The following is an 18,235-nucleotide window of genomic DNA, read 5'->3' as shown; positions in this document are numbered from 1 at the left end:
TTTCTGCTACAAATCACAATAATGTTTGTTAATCAGTTAAACTACAATGTATTTTTCATTACACAGTAATGATAAGGTATGTGGATTGTAATATAATGTGTAGCTGCTCTCCCTTTACTATCATTTTAACTGCACAATTAGAACGAGGTTGTAAACACCATTTTTCCCAGAGTTTGACTTTTGTTTCCCAGTACTGTATCCTGTAGGTACCCAGTATTTATAAGAAAACCTTAGAGTATCTATTTCTCCTTTCCTCTAAAATGCCCAGTTGTTGCTCCCTTGATCCCCACGGTCTTGTTTTCTTCCACTGTTCCTATATTTAAGTACCAGTAGGAACCAGTGAGTATTTTATTGGTACCGGGTTCATGCGGTGAAATTACACTGTAAATCATGGGCTATATTATAAAGTGTATTACAAAGCAACAAATCCGGTACTCCTTGAAAGTCAAAACAAAATATACTTAAATCTCTCCCAGCCCTTGATATTATGACCCTAACACCTCACAATAAAGCATTGTGCACCGGTGAAGTGGCGTACGACTGAGCATTTTCTGTGACGTAAACATCAGCGTATCATCATCTAGACTGTTACTACACCTTCATTGTATCATCCTCCAACGCAGCAGAGAAAAGAGAAACATCTGATGCTTTTACTCAGACTTTAAAAAATTGAGTCCAACCAATGGAGTTAAAGTGAAACCAACGGCGGCGCAAACATCTCTCACACAGACAGCAAGAAGTGATGAAGACTGAAGAAGAGGAAGGGGAGGATGACGTAGAAGATGTTGATTTCAGTTGAGGGTTCCTACCTGAACCAGAAGTCTTTTTTTCTTTATCCTGATCCAGATTTTCTTTTTTTTTAAACTTTTTTCTCCCCCTTCCGTCTGTATTTATTTTATTCTACCGTGATTGTCTACAGTAGACACTCTTTCCTCTTGTCTACTGTACTGCGCTGTTTTCTCCCGTCTATGTTACTCTTCTCCCGTCGTTTTTTCAAAGGGCAACAGCCAAACACACCCACCACTCACTCTGTGTGAGAGAGAGTGTATCATGTGACTGAAGGAAGAGTGGCATGTGTCATTGCTATCTGAACCCCCGAACCCTCAGCGTCAGGTGCGTGTTTCTGTGTGTGTGTGTGTGTGTTACTTCTTAATCCCCTGCTGCCATTTCCTACACAGAGAGGAAACTCTATCCCCGAGGACAAGAGAGAGCAAGAAAAAAGACCACACACACTACTTAGAGATTATATTGGAGGATTAAAGATTAAATTAGCCTGCTGCAGTCGCTGCTTTTCGTGTGTCTGTGTGTGTGCGCGTGTGTGCAATGAGATCAGAGAGCAGTTGTTGTCAGTTCACACCATCTCCTGTTACACGGAGAACAGTGTTTGTGTGTGTTACAGACACAAATCTAGCTGTTTCACAGTTAATCTAATAAACATTAAAGGAAATAAATAAGGTGTGGTATCAGATCTTTAAGTTGTTTGTCGGAGCTAACTTCCCCCGCTCCTGAGGCTACGATTGGGTTTCCATCCGAATGTAGCAAATCTTAACTGCATCCTGAGAAAATCTGCAAAAGAAAATGCAAATGAATGCGTGACCTCCATCCACTGTTGTTGTGCAAATATTAGGAGTTTGTCGGGATAAACAGCCGGTGGTAGCTATTTTTCCCAGTCGGTGTCGTTAAACCACTGCAGAAGATGAAGGTGCAACCAGATGACACAACTAAGTCACAACCCAAGTCACGCATGCCTCATGACGTCATAGTGCCATGTCACGATTGACTGGTTAAGTCTGTTTCTTTTTCACCGTGTTGCATTTTGTTTTTATCAAAGCACCAACCTTTTCCACCTCAGCAAAGCGTACCATCTTATGTCTACATTAAACCAGGAGATCCACTGATATACAACGTATGTAAGAGTAAGGTTAATCCACAAAAGGGCAGAGGCATGGTGGCAGTTTTTTTTTATGCCTTCAGTGTTACTTTCAAACCATCGTCAGGGGCTGGCAGAGGTGCCAAGGAAACAGCAGCCACTAAATACCAGGTGTGAGGGAGGTGACCAATCTTTCAGCATCTTACCGGCCTGTTTGTACTGTTTTTGTTAACCTCTCCCTTCACTGGTTTTATAACATCTTGCCAAACAAAAGCAGGCGGAACTGGTACATGTCGATTAATGGAAATTTATCTCAAATTTAATTGTTCTTCTTAAATTAAGGATAAACCCCTTGAGATGCACCATGTGATTTTCAAGGGGTCCTGATCTCAGCACGTACCTCCCACTAAAACCAGAAAACTCAGTCATTTTTACATTTCTGTTTGTGTACGGGTTAAACAAACTAGGTACATCATGTTAATTAGAGATGCTGCTCTTCCCTCTGCTTCCAGTCTTTATTGGAAGCTAGACTAACCACATCCTGACTCCAGCTCTGTTCTGCATCTCATCTCACCCTCAGGAACAAGTGTATTCCCCAAAATATTTTAATATGAATAAAGAAAATGTCCATCAGCTCCATGATCTCCACCTGACTTTGTGCCCATGTCACTAAAGTGGCGAATGTGGGTACACATTGCCCCTGGACGTCCTTACAATACAATGACATGATCCCTCACTGGCTTCCCACTGCAGAAAGCACTGCTGCTGAAATCACTGCAGCCGGTGACGAAGCCTGGAAGAGCCCAGTATATTAATATACCAGTGATCCTACTGGGAGGAAAACCAGTCTTACTACCTTCATCTGCATCTTAAACATTCCTTATCCACAGAAGAGGAGAGTGTGGTTTTGCTGACGGCAGCATTAGACATCACACCGCATTATTATTGCAGAGAAACACACATTAACATAACAAGTGTGTGTGTGTGTGTGTGTGTTTTTATGTTTTTGTGTGTGTGTGCTCGTGTCTGTGTGTGTGTGTGTGTGTGTGTGTTTGTGTGTATAAGTAGGTCACGTTCAGATCCTTCTTCATCCAAAATGAACACACACACTCGCACACTCGCACACTCACACACAGCAGACCAATCAGGAATATGAGAGCAGACAGGAGAGCTGTGATCTGAGACTCGGCCTAAAACAGTAGAGACTAACAGAAACAGAACAGCGTAATCACCTGCAGTAGGAATTTCATTAGAATCAAACTGACATTGGATATGAAGGTGTTGCACGGAACAAACAACATACTGATGACTGAGCTATTCTTACAGTTTTACCAGTAGTGGTAGTAAAGCTTCTCCGGACGGTGGCGCCAGAGGAAGCGTCATGGAGTCATTAAAATCCAGTCGGTACATCTTCTGTGGAGCAGGAATGTGATCAGGCAATTTCATGGAATCAATTCCTAGATAGCTCTCACTGTGGGACGCTACTGTGTGGTGGGAGGTGTCGGACAAACTCGGGTTCCAGCTCAAGACAGAGAAAAAAAATCTACTACACTGAAGAAACTTTTGTAGAAACTTTGAAATTGCTTTTATTGGAGGATGTTTAGCCCACTTTGTCTGCCAGAAATAATCCAAACAGAGCTAGTTTATCAACAGTAAATTAATAGACCGCTATTCTGTTAGTCAGAATAGCGGTCTGAATAGTCATTTTTGTCATTTTTCAAGGAAAAATACCAAACCAATTCCCTGGTCTTTTTTGATCAAATATGATAGTAAATTGAATATCTTTGGGTTCTGGACATTTGGCCAATGAAACTATACAAACACATCACTTTGGGTTGTGAGACATTATAACAGGCATTTTTCACTACTTTTTGACATTATATAGAACAAACGATTAATTGATTAATCACGAAAATAATAGAAGAAATCATCATAGGATTGACCAATAATGAAAAAAATCCTAAACTAGAGCCCTAAGTGTTAACACGACAAGACAAGGGAGTTTTACTTTGAAACTAGCGAGAACAGTGGGAAATAAAAAGAGGAGTTTCTTATCAGATCTGTTGCTTTTGCTAAACATTCATCTAAGAGGAATTTTCATTTTTGTGTAGCACCAGTGACGCAGACTTAATATCTGTGTTAAATTAGCCTGGTTCTGACTAAAAGAGGCTGCAGAGCAAGTACAACTACTTTGAAAAAGCCAGAAAATGAAACCAGACTGAGCAACCTTGCAACTGCAACGAAAACAGGCAGCTGTAACCTCTACAAATGCCATCCCAATGAACAACCAAAGAGACAACAGAGCCTAAACGTGTCAGTTCAGTTGCATTTTGACAAACTTATGATTTTGTACATGTCTGTTTCAGAGAAAAACGAACAAGATCTTCAAAAAGCGAAGGATGAAGCTAAGCTTTAATCTGCAGAAATAAAATCAGACACACATAGGACAAGGGGATCCATTGTGTGTGTTTTTGTCTCACACACAAACACGCAAACACTGCACTGTTGTGATGAGCAGCGGTGTGTGGGTAATCACAGCAGTCACGCTATCTATAATGAGAGGAATGTCAGAGAGACACACAGCAAGTAGCCACAGATTCAGCAAACCAATCTCATTATTTTCTTCTATTCCAAAATACTTTTCTTTCAGGAATCTTCTGGAGGTTCTCTGTGCAAAAGGATCCTTAATGCTCGTTCAGCTGCTGATGTACCTGGAAATAGTCCTCCTCTGTGTGAATAGAGGCAGTCAGATTTCTGGATTGAGCACACACAAGTAGACCATCCCACTTAAGAGAGAGCAAATAAGGCAGGAGAGGCTGCACAGTGTGTCGCAGCGTTTGTAGAAGAGATCTGATGTGTGCAAAATCCTGTTTTTCTTCCACAGTAGGTGCATTTCAATCCACCTGCTTTTAGGTCCAATTTTAATTTGTGCCAGAGATTTGGAAACAAAAGTCAAAATGTTGCTCACTTTTCTGAGGTAGAAAGGCTGGCATATAGAGAAAGAGAAGATGATGGCTGATAGAAAACAGATGTTTAGCCATGCTGCTAGCAGAATGGCTCTGTGGATGACGATGCCTGTCCGTCTGTCCACCACTTTGGTCCAGGACTGAAATATCTCCGCAGCTATTAGATGGAGTGTCATGAGGTTTGGTATACACATTCATGGTCTCCAGAGGATGAATCCAACTAACTTTTCTACTGGCGCAACCAAGAGGTTCAAAACTAATGACATTCCCATCAGCCTCAATTGTACTTTGTGTTTAGTGCTAATTAGCAAATATTAGCATGCTAATTCATCGAACTAAGATGGTGAACACGGTGAACGTTATACCTTAGCATCAGCATGTTAGCATTGTCACTGGGAGAATGTTAGCATGCTGACATTTAACACATTTAACTCAAAACACTGCCGTACCTAAGTACAGCCTCACAAAGCTGCTAGCATGGCTGAAGACTCAGTCTTGTTCACTGTATTGTTTCTGAAGTCCAGACCATCGGATTTGTAATGAAACAGTGACTATGAGGATTACAGTCGGTAGACACAAAGCAGCCAGTGGGTGAACGTTTGTGTTATCTGGAAGGTCTCTACAGTGTTTTGGTTACATTTATATGTGATTGGACACATTTTCAAATAACGCTGGAATATTTTCCATAGCTTTAAATAAAACTTTAGTGTTGATCGATAATCTAGAACATTCAAAATTAAAAAATGAACACCGTGAAATACCAAAACTGCATCTAGATTTAAATTTAGTTACAAATTTCTGGTCCTGTAACATCACCATTTATATCAGATGCTTTCAGTCTTTCGAAGGTAGAAATTCTAGCTTTTGTTTAGAATTCAATACAGGGTTTTTATGGGTTCACAGATGTGGAATCAAAACAAAAACAGGAGAATAGAATGTACTTCACTTCAATATACTGAAATAACACCACAATGAAGTAGAAAACAGCCCAAGAGAATTAGATATTTTGTTGTGATGTGTAAAGAATTGTCCTAAAATAATTATAATCACCCATGCAGAGCAGCTGATTTTGTCTCTGAGACAATGACAGTTTTCACCGGAACCACCATTTTACTGACCACACCGTGAGCAGAGACACTACAACCTGACTAAAACCTCCGGGTCACGAACTCCGGGTCATGTCACCCCCTCCCCATCCATCCCCCAGAAAAACAACACACTCACACATAACACACCTGTATGCAGACACAGTGCATATATAATCATGCAACCTGACACAGAGAGAAGACACTAACATTGAAAACCAAATCAGCTAAGTGTGGAGCTTAAACAGAAATAGATAGGAGAAGGATTTCCTACCTCGACTCAGGAAACTACTCCACATCATCGACAGGGAGACAGCTGCCTCACCTCCTCCTCCCCCTCCTCCCTCTCCTCTCTATCATCCACTCCCCCGATAACAAAGAGCAACGAAGAGAAAACACAAACCAAACAGCGGAGAGTCGCTGTCTGTCTGTGTGAATGCAGAAAAACACGTGTGTGTGTGTGTGGACAGGGGAGGGCGACCGACACACAGCGAGAAAGAGACAGAGCGTACAGTGTATATGAATGACTGAGGTGATGATATTCAGGGTGAGCAGCGATGACAGCCCCTCTGTCTCAATGGAAATCCCTGTTCCCCTGTCTCTGTATCTCTGTGCTGCTCACTGGGTCTCAGCCAGTTCATGGCATCATGATTCAAGAGAGAGAAGAGGAGGAGAGAAGAGGAGGACAGAAGAGGAGTGGAAAGGAGAAGAGGGTATTAGCTGTTAGTCCTTCCATTCTCAAAAACAAAATACAGAATGAAAATAGACAAGAATGAAAAAGAAACAGATTAAAAGAGCAAATTAATAAACCAAAAAATAATTCAACGAAATAAGGAAACAATAATTGTATGACTAACTCAATTACGGGAAGACAGGGAACAAGACTAGGTCAAAACCTAGTGTATGGCTGGACTGCCCTTTATCTGTTTAATTCTCTCCTACTGTCAGTGCTCACATATATAGTATTTTAATATGGCTGAATTCCCAATAAAGCTGTTCTCATTTACATGTTTTTCTGTTTCTGTTGTCAGACAACAGAACAAGTATGAAATAGTGACTGAAACGCGGCACATTAAGACGACATGTTAACCAGCAGTCACTTCCAAGCCATTTCCAAGCCGCTGCTCTGCACTGCTAAAATCCTGATTATATAACCGCTACGTTGTCTGACAAAATCACCGTGCACATAAGTTAAAGGCTATATTTACTTGTAAAATTGTCACTCACAGAGAACATTAGAAGCTCATTCGCGTCTGTGTCAGCTACCGTGTGGTCAATTGAGTGAGATGCATTGAGAAGTGTGCCTGTGGAGGGAAAGCCCGGCCTCAAACTCGATACTGGCAACGCTCTTCTACGCAAAGTAGCTGAAGTTTGTCCAAAAAGTCGCCAGACTTGTCGCTAGGCGCTTTTGTGAAGAAAAGATACTAAAAGGGTGCGAAAAGTAGGTAAATTTTGCACAAAAGCGCCAAGATGGCAACACCGCCTGTAAACACACCCTTGATGACGGCAACTAGAAATTGCTTGCACCAATTATTTTGAAAGAACAACGACTAATGATGCAACTATCAGTCAGTCAGTCAGTCATTCAAGGACTCCCCGCAACAGTGGGGCCAGCCCTATGTCTTCGACCAGTCCTCTACAGGTCTACTAGTCCCCCAAACGCTCCACTGCTAGTCCTCTATCAATCTGACCTAGACTAGTTCTAGCAGTCCTCTTCTAGTTCAACTAGTCCCACAAGTTTTCTACTAAACCTTGACTAGTCGTACCAGTCCTCTACTTGTTCCTGTAGTCCTACCAGTTTTCGACTAGACCTTGACAATTCTTACCAGTCTTATAATAGTTCTGCAAGTATTACCCATTTCTACTAGACCTTTACTAGTCCAATGCCTTATACCAACCAATGCCTTTACTAGTTCCACTAGCCTAACAAGTTGTCTATTGGACCTTGACTGGTCGTACCAGTCCTATACTAGTTCCAATAGTCCCACAAGGTTTCTACTATACCTTGACTAGTCCCACTAGTCCTTTATTATTTGTCTTTTAGTCCTCTATCAATCCAACCAGTCCTCTATTATTTTTTTTCATTTTCATTTTTTACTTTACCTTGACTAGTTCCTCTAGTCCTACCAGTCTTCTAGTAGTTCCCTTAGTATTACCAGTTTTCTAGTAGACTTTGACTTGTCCTAACAATCTCTTTAGTAGTTTCACCAGTCCAAGCTTTAATTTACTAGTTTGCTATTAATTTAACCAGTCCTCTTCTATCTTTCCTACAAGTTTTATACTGTATCATGTTTAGCCCTAGTTCCAGCAGTCCGACGTAATTTCTAATACACCACATATACTTTGACTATCTCTACTGGTCCAGTTTCCTACTTGTTGAAGTAGTAGACCCAGTTTTCCACTAGACCTCAACTAGGCCTACCAAACACTTTACTAATCCCACTACTCCTACCAGTTTTATAATTTGACTAGTCCTACCCATACTCTACTAGTACTGCTATTCCTACCAGTTTTCTACTAGTTCCACTGGTATTGCCAGTCTTCCATTAGACACTGACTTGTCCTACAAATCCCATTACTACTTCCATTGGTCCAGTCAGTTCAACCAGCCCTCTACTTTCTTTTGTACTAGACCTTGACCAATCCTGACAGCCATCTACTAGTTCTGCTGATCCTATCAGTTTTCTACTAGACCTTAACTAGTTCTACCAGTTTTTTTACTAGTTCCACAAGTATTACCAGTTTTCTACTAGACCTTAATTGGTCCTACCAATCTCTTGACTACTCTAACCAGTCCAAGCTGGTGTCTACCAGTCAGTAGTCAGTCACCAACCAATACAATCTGTCCTTTACTAACTTTATTATAAGATGTATACCATACCTTGACTAATCCTAGCAATCCTCTACTAGTTTTGCTAGTCTTACAGGTACCCTACCAGGGTCCTTATAGTCATCGAGTAGACCTACCGGTCATCTACTAATACTGGTAGGACTACTGCGGCGAGTCCAACCAAATTTTTTACTAGTCCTATTAGTTCTACTGCTTTTCTTCTATGCCACTACTAGTCATATCAGTCTTCTACCCATTCTGTTTGTCCTACCAGTTTTCTACTATTTTTTCTAGTCCTATCTGCTAGTTTCATAGTTTTCTACTGGTCCTCTACCCGTTCTACCAGTTTCCCTACTCTTGTGCTAGGTCTGCCTGACTTCCATTATCATTCCAACTAGTCCTTACCAGTCGCCTGCTGCCACAGCTCCAGTCCTACATGCATGGACATGTTGGTTGGTTTTATCCCAGTCTTCTACCAGTCCTACCAGCCTTCTACTAGTTCCTCTAGTATTACAAGTTTTCTACTGGTAAGTGCTGTCAAAATTGGCCAAAATTGACATTTGATTATTCCTTTTACAAAAAAAAAAACATAGGACTGAACCATGTGACTATCTACTTTTGCACATTATGTCCATAACAAGTCAAACCAGTAAAAAGAGAGGCACAACTACATGGGGGGATATTTTCAAGATGTGCCCTCAGGTTGCTAGTGTTGGAATGGTAGGCTAACTGTAGCTTACGTAGCTTGCATACAACTTTATCTCGAGGTTCAACAATTTTGCTGTCTACTGACTGAAATCTGAAGTAGTTCAAAATCGTATTGTAATGGAATTATTCATTAATTTCATGACCTACACTTCATTTTCAATCAGTGAAAGTGATATTGTGTGCTTCCTGTCCATCATGCAGGCCCAAGTGAGAACTTGCGTGGCAAACAGCCGCGCTAGTCCTCCTTTTTTTTTCTTTAATTTTTTTTTTTTTTTAACAATTCGATTATATAATCAAATTTAGGATATTCGTTGACAGCCACACTTCTGGCGGTCACAAATGTGGGTCATGTGGACTCCGCATCACAGGATAATATCTGGTCGTACATGCCACCATCCAGCCTCCACCTCCCTCCCTCCCGCTCTGAGCCTATTGTCACCACTGTACGGCACCCTCGAGTGTGTGAATCTGTCAGCAGAGTCTATTCATATAGTCCTGAATACATCATCTCAAGACCACACATCAACACCTGCTTGATCTCTCCATCACACACACATGCATGTGCACACATGCACACACGTGCGGGCGTGCACACACACACACACACACACACACACACACACACACACACACACACACACACACATATACACAATGCTGTGCAGTGTCTATTAATAACTGTCTATTTCTCAGTTCATTATGTATGAGGTATCAGCAGGACATCATCCTGACCTTTATTAGCTCAGGAGACCTAATTAGAGATAGCGCGGACGCACGCACGCACACACACATACATACATACATACATACATACATACATACACGCACCACATACACTAAAAGGAAAGAAAGGGAAAGGTGGTGATTTTGACATTTCCAGTGTACTAAAGAAACATCAAATCAGGAACACTGAGGTTCTCATTAAAAGGAAACTTTACATTTTACACTGAGAAAAAAAATAAACTTCAAGTACCCTCCCCAAAATACTTGTAGTGTTGTTGTTTTCAGTACCCAGCAACAGACAGGAGAGGAGAGGAGAAGAAAGGAAGGGAAAGGAAAGGAAAGAAGAAATGAAGAAGAGAGGAGATGATGAGAGAAGTAGAAGAAAGGAAAGGCGACGAGGAGAGTAGAAGAGAAGAGGAGAGGAGACAAGGAGAGGAGAGGAGCTTTAATATTGTAAATGTTATCAGTCTCATGTGAATTGATCTCTTCATTTGTACTGAGCACGTGGATCATGTGAATTCACTTTTTTCATTGGCGACTGAGTGTGTGTATGTGTGTGTGTGTGTGTGTGTGTGTGTGTCTGAGTGTGTGCATGTGTGTGTTTGAGTGCATATAGTGCCTCCTAGTGGTCACGAACTGCCACTGAGGAGAAAAACACAATTTGTATTTGGTGAGAGCAAACTTTATAGAGCATATCCAAACTATCTAGTATAAACAATGAAGGTTCTCTCAGGTCCTCAGACTGAGAAATCCCAAATTTTATTATGCAATTAATTTTGGTTCTCCTTCTGCCACTGCTTGGGTGTTTGTATCATGTATTTTTACTCCGCTTTTTTTTTCAACTTGTAATTTCTTTTGATTCACTCTCGTTTTGGAAAAATAATCTTACAAATGCAGCTGCAGAATCGAGACAATAAATAAACAGAAAAACAGACAAGAAAAGTAAAAAAAAAAAAAACAAAGGAAAAATAAAGAACAAACAGAGTTGCATTATGGGACAACATTGATATTCACTGTTTCTTTTTGTTAGTTTCATGGGACTAAGATATTATACAATCCTGGTTGAAATTATTGGCAACCCTGAATTTTAAGTACAGAATTTAGAATATCTTCAGAAATAAATTCAAATGAACCAATTTTGTATAATCTGAATATTTAATAAAAAGTCCAAGGTTACTGAACAACAACAATTAAAAAATGCTTTCATATGGTGAAATAAAAAATGCAGACAAAATGTACGCTTGAGACAATTACTGATACCCTTTTCATGTGTTTAAATTAGGTCCTCATATAAAATAAATTCTTTTTCTCAGTGGCAAAGACAACAGAGCTGTCTGAGAGCACCACAAATGCTATTATCAAAAAACCTAATTCCAAAGGCAATAAGGCAATCGCCAAAGATCTTGAAATCCCTGATTTAAACAGTTTGTAATGGTATCAAGAAGTTTCACAGCCCTAAAACTGTTAAGATTCTTCTAGGACGTGGCGCTAAGAAGAAACTCAATGAGAAAAGTCTGTGAAGGGGGACGCAGATTGTGGAAAAAACACCACGGAAGACATCTAAACAGCTTCAGCCTGACCAGGAGCAATCTGGAGTGGTGGTTTCTAGATGGCTACAAGAAATGTTTGGAGGCTGCCATTGCTGCCAAAGGTTCTGCAACGATATGTAAGTGGAGGGTGCCAATAATTGTGCAACTATTTTCTCTTTGTATTATTTCACTAACCTTGTACATTGTATTTAAATATTTTGATCGTATGAAATTGCTTTATTTGCATTTATTTCCAAAGGTATTCTAAATTCTGTTCCTAAAAATTCACAGGGTGCCAATAATTTCAACTAGGACTGTATCTAATTAGAGGGTGCCATTTTTTTCCATAGTTTCAGTTTGTTGGTAATTTTTTCCATTTCATACAGTCCCTTTGAAGTGCTCGTCCATTTTCCAAGTTCCTGCTAAGCCAGTGTCCAGTTATAAAATTTCCTTGCCGTAACAAGACGAATATTTAAGAAGTATGAATGCCTAAAGTGAGCGTGACTGGGTTTTTGTCTGTATGTCGCCCAGTGTAAGTTGCCCCCCCCCCATCACTGACCACCAAGTGTTTTACTCTTTGTAGCTTTACTCATGTGGACTGTTTACTAGATGACTTACTGTATTTACTCCCTGTAGGGTCTTAATGTTGAGCTTTCACTGGTGATGAGTTTTGTTTCCTGGTACGAGGGACAGTGTAACTTATTTAACAGCCTGTCTATACTATATGTGAATCCAGTTTTGTTGTTACGGCACTAATTTATTGTTACAATAACTTTGGTCTAACGTTTGTATGTGGTCAGCGGTGGAATTTAACTACGTACATTTACTTCAGTAAAGTATTCAGTACAATTACTTCAGAATTGTACTTGAGAATTTTTTGTTATTTTATGTTGCTTTATACTTCTACTCCACTACATTTCAGAGGGTAATATGGTACTTTTTACTCCAATACATTTATCTGAAAACAATAGTTACTTTGGAGATTATTATTTTACATAATACATATGGTCAATTTATTTAATATGATGCATAGACTAATTGTACCCAACAGTGTATAAAGAAGTTAAAAGTAGCCCCGGACTTTTTCTTGTAACAGAGTATTTTTACATTGCTACTTTTACTTAAGTAAAAGATATGAGTACTCATATCTTTTTTTCTGGTTTGTAAACATTATCATTGAATTTGTTGCTTGTTATCCAATAATATGCACAGTTCCACAACTGCTTCCAGTAAATACTTCAAATGCAACTCCTGTCCTCAGGCTTTTTGGAGGTGTGTTTAGCTTGCTGCATACTGTAGCTGTGCAACTCCACTCACAGAGTGGGGAGAAGAACTCCTCCACATTTTAGGGGGAAATATTGTCCTTTTGGTAACCCTTTACTTTAAATCTCCCTATTAAGCATTTATAAGCAGGATAGAAATATTGAATAAATAGTTTATAACACACTTTATTTTAGTTGTGAGCAGCTATGAGGATATTTTAAGAGTTTATTAATGTACAGTATTTGTGAACAACTATAACTTCTCCTACGAAGACATCATTTTTTATTATTACAACTTTGCTTTACTATATTGTCATTCATTATCTGTTTATACAGCAGCTTCCTGTCATGGATGTCCATGAGAGGAGGTTGCCATATTTTACCATATCAAACTAGTATTTTCTTTACTACTAGTTTGTACAGTTCCCTGCATTTATTTGACAGCTGTACTTACTAGTTACTATACAAATTAAGATTTTAAATAGTAAATAAAAATATGATCAATTCATAAAAACATTATGCATTGCTATAGATTAAACTTCCCAGCAGAATATGAAGTATTTAAAATTATCTCCACCTTCATTAATGGGATCATTAAAATGCTGCTTGAACATTAATGCATCTATAATATAACGTATAATAACATAACATTGACACGATCCATTATTCTACCTAATTCGTACTTTTACTTTTGATATTACATTTAGATGATGAGGGATACTTCTGCTTAAGTGACATTTTCAATGCAGGGCTTTTACTTATAATGGAATATTTTTACACTGTTTTATTGAGACATTTACTTAAGTAAAGGATCTGAGCTCCTTCACCACTTGAGAGATTTAACTGCATGCTATACTGACAGTGTGCAGTTTTCTTTTAATGTTACTCTTAGAGTTATTTTAATTTTTAAAAAGATTGTGGAAAAAATAGAAGAAAGGACAAGAAAAGATAAGAAGACGACATAACTTGACTTTATAGCCCCGATTTATCCCAGCAATCATCTAAGTGATCCCTATAATTTGAAGAATACACAGGAATCCAAACAAGTAACTGATTCCAGCTATTTTAACTACTGATTGAGGAGCTCGCAAGTGTCGCCTGTCCCCCCTGCAGCACAACTGTTTTTATTGGCTGTGATGTCATCTGACCTGAATGCTGATAGGCTGCTCAGTCAGCCAGGTCACTGTCACACAGACACACAAACACACAGTAACACACACACACACACACACACACACGCGCGCTCAGCCTGGCCTGCAGGAGCTGAGTTCAGGCCAAAGAGCTTTTCATGGTCGAGCGAGCATCACATAATGGACGGAGAGAGAGAGAGAGAGAAGGCGAAAGACATGACCATTTAGGCTGAGTGGTGTGTGTGTGTGTGTGTGTGTGTGTGTGTGTGTGTGTGTCCAGTAGAGAGAGATTTAATCTTTAATCAGTGTTATTGTAGCCTGTACACTGATATGGACTCACAGTATGTAATTACAGCTGCTGCACTTGCACACACCTGTGTATGTGTGTGTATATATCAGTGTGAGATTGTCTTTCTATTTCCTGTCTGACCTGACATCATTATCCCACATACTGTAATTAGTGTGTTTGTAGGTTTGTTTGTTTTTTAATTTCCTGTCTTTTCTCATTGATTTGGGAACTTTTGGAACTATTTCGTTCTAGCTGATATTATTCAAGTGATGCTGTCTTTCTGGAGTCCAACGCCACAGTCAGTTCCGCTCGGGGCTGAAATGGCATATTTACAATGGAAGTTCTGCTTTTGTTGTTTTTTGATCGCAAAAATAAGAACAAACTGGAACACCATTTTAAAAGGTGATTCACATAAAGATGTCACCGCAGCAGATTATGTGGAGACGGATACTTTAAGGGACGACCACCAATTACAATGTAATGATAAAAATCAACGCAGGCGAATTTAACAATGTCTTTAAGAAATGTCAGTGTGGTTTCAGAGCAGGGCTGTGTCCCAGTTTAATGACCTGCTGCTGTCTGCTCCACTTTAACTCCTTTACATCTCACAGCACATTCTCACTCCATTGACCAGCAGTTTGACTTCTAAAAAACTGGGTCTGAATCACCGAAGACGCTCCGAAACTGTTCCAGTCACATCTGATCACAGAACCGAAGAGGGTCAAGCAATGTGAAACGCTTTAACCGTAATTTCACCAGCAGAGGGCGCTGGAACTACTTTGTATCATGCTGCAGTGATTGAACCAAGAAAAAACATGAAAATACTTCAAGTTCATCTGATCAAACTCAACTGTTTGAATATATAATATCATAAATAATTGACTGACAAGTGACAGACTCACATGCTATATCACAATAGCTTACCCAATAGCTACTGATAACAAAATCATGTTAAAGGAATATTTTACATTTTGGGAAATACACTCATTTGCTTTCTCGCCAAGATTTAGATGACAATATCGATACCACTCTCATGTCTGTGGATCAAATATGATGCTGGAGCCAGTTTATCAGTTAGCTTAGCATGAAGACTTGAGGAAGAGGGAAACAGCTAGCCTTGCCCTTTCCAAAGGTAACAAATGGAACCATGGATATCACACTGCCAAATTTTGTGCCAATCCGTCATGTAGAAGTTGATATATTTCAAAGGATAAGCACAAACTTTGATTTAGTAGTTAAGGGTATCACCAAAGTCAGTAGGATCCATCCTCTGGGCACCATGAATATTTGTGACAAACTATCCAATAGTTCTTGGGATGTCTCGACCAAAGTGGTGGACCAATCAACAGTTTTGGGCAGTAATGCATTTCTTAGTAATATCTTTGAGTAATGTGATTACTATTTCAGTAAGGGATTACAATTCAAAATTCAGTAATTCTATTACGGTTACCAATCCCAGTAACGCTCCCTTACTTTGACATTTGGGGGCCACTTTGTTTACTGTCTTACTGGGAGTTTGATGGAGGGTTAATAGCAGTTTGGTCTCTGTTCCGTGGCCAGACTGGTCTGGCATACGGTTGACCTGTGGGGTATGTGATAGCCTCTACCAAAAGAGGAGAAATGCAACTCCAAGTAATCCCAAAGTTGTCTTATTTAAATTTTGTGCGTTCTTGGTTGGCCGATGTTGCAAATATTAGCCACAGGTACGCATACATTCAGGGGTCGCCAACTGTGCTTCTGTGCTCGGGACTTCTGGAGAGCTGTGTGCAGTCACCGAAGCTAAGCCAGCTGCTGGACAGTCAGTAAATCCCTCCAAACCGTACGACTGCCTGCTTGTTAAACTGCAATGTCTTGTTTTCTATTTCTACATGCTTTACATCCAAAAGATGTGACACGTGAAGCATTTGGAGTAATGAAAGTAAAGAGTAATGTAAGACATTACTTAACGTAAAGTAATGTAATGATTTTTTCTCAATGAGTAATGTGTAACCAGTAACTGATTACAGTTTTCAAGTAACTTGCCTAGCGCTGCCAACCAGCTGACAGACAAAACACTGCCATCACTAAAGCCACGCCGCTAGCGTGAGTAAAACTTTATCACTGTCCTCATACTAATGGATGCACTGTATGAAGAATGAAGCCCTGGAAGTCAGAGTAACAACAACCACTACTATGATGACACAAGAAAGAAGAGACAGTGATAACATTCAGAAAGATGTTAACAGTGGCATCAAACTGACTGCAAGGATTTTAATGGAGCCATGAGGAGCTGACAGCTCATCAGAATGACTGACAGGTGTTCAGGCGGAGCTAACAATACCCACACAGAGTACAAAACTGCAGCGATGATCTGAGTTAATGCAGAGTAAGTTTATCCTTTTGGGGGTCAGTCTGAGATCCAACACATACACAGACACACACAGACACACAGACACACACACACACACACACACACACACACACACACACACACACACACACACACACACACAATGACCTCTCCTAGGGGGCAGCAGCTGTTGATGATGGATGAGCCAAAGTCACTCTCACTCACCAGACAGACAGTCAGACTTTGCAAATTAATGTCCACATTAGCTCTTAATGTCCCTCCGGTTACCATGACAACTTGCATTGCATGTCTTTTTGTGAAGTTGCTTGGATTAGGAGCACGGACTACTGACAACGTATTTACTCTTGTGCAGCTACAGAATGTACACGCATGTCAGGTGTAATCTATCTGGTATGTTCAACCGCGACTTCTAACAGAAGACAAAATATGTGAGGGATCAGTCAACGTCAGCGCTGCACACCAGGAGTGGCAGGAGCAGTAGTAGCACTGGTCCTACCTGCAGATGTGCTTGGTGAAGCGCTGAGGCCCGGGGTCGGAGGTAGTCCTGCAGGCTGGGAGCTGAGCCCTGTGGCCTGTGGAAGAGACCTGGACTGCACCCCTGCTAGAATCAAACACATCCAATTAAAACCCCTTAAAACACATAAAAGCAGCTGGAAATGAATATACTACTGCTGCTACTGCTGTTATTACTGCTTCAGCTACTGCTACTACTGCTACTACTACCACTGCTTCTGCTACTACTACCGCTTACTAATGCTACTACTGCTGCCGCTACTAGTACTACTACTACCGTTGCTACTGCAGCTACTAAAACCGTTACTGCTACTTAGAGTTCTACTACAAGTTATTATCTTCTCGTTCACACAACTTATGATTTATTACAGTTATTTTAATAATGTTTTTTTGTTTGCCGCATAAGCTAATTGTTGAAAACTATTCACGCTGATGTGGCCGCAATGTACCTGCTGCATGTTGTCCTCTGTCTCCAGCCTGGAGCTGTCTCAGTCTTCGGAGGTGAGACCGGCCATTGTAGTGCAGCTGAGCCTGAGCGTCAGAGGTCAGCTGCAGGTTACACACCTCACACAGCGAGTAGGCCCCGCCCTTACCTGGGACAAAACAACGACGATGTGTTATACTGCAGGAGGAAACAACAAGGATGTGCTTGAATGACAGGAGACGGAACACGTCAGTCACCTGGGGACTGAGTGTGCTGGACAGACAGACTGATGTTTGTAGGCGTGGGTGTGTCCATCAGCTCTCGACACATCCCTCCAAAGGCAAAGATCTGCCCTCTCTCCAAGAGGTGAGAGGCACTGAGAGGAGTCTTCATCCCTGAGGAAAAAGGAGAAAAAAAGACATAAATGACAATTCCCTGATGCTGTACACCCTTAATATTCATTTATAGGTGATATAAATGATATAAGAAGCAATTACAATTAAGCCAGATGCTCACACATATTGCAATGTAACATATTAAAATAGTGAATTAAAAC

The 18,235-nt window shown here is 40.3% G+C and overlaps 1 protein-coding gene across 1 annotated transcript in view; it reads right to left on the bottom strand.

Moving 5' to 3' along the window:
• Positions 1–17,955, bottom strand: part of znf385b (zinc finger protein 385B) — a 36,728-nt gene extending 18,773 nt beyond the window's left edge. Inside the window, exons 1-3 of the mRNA XM_040148825.1 lie at positions 17,937–17,955; positions 17,705–17,848; positions 17,239–17,340 (exon numbers count right to left, since the gene is read on the bottom strand). The gene's annotated coding sequence lies outside the window, so the exon portion shown is untranslated. The remainder of the gene's footprint in view (positions 1–17,238; positions 17,341–17,704; positions 17,849–17,936) is intronic.
• Positions 17,956–18,235: the final 280 nt, after the last annotated feature.

This window comes from Xiphias gladius, chromosome 16, assembly GCF_016859285.1.
Source record: "Xiphias gladius isolate SHS-SW01 ecotype Sanya breed wild chromosome 16, ASM1685928v1, whole genome shotgun sequence".
In the NCBI taxonomy this organism is placed as follows: domain Eukaryota; kingdom Metazoa; phylum Chordata; class Actinopteri; order Istiophoriformes; family Xiphiidae; genus Xiphias; species Xiphias gladius.
This window is presented reverse-complemented; position numbering and strand designations above follow the sequence as displayed.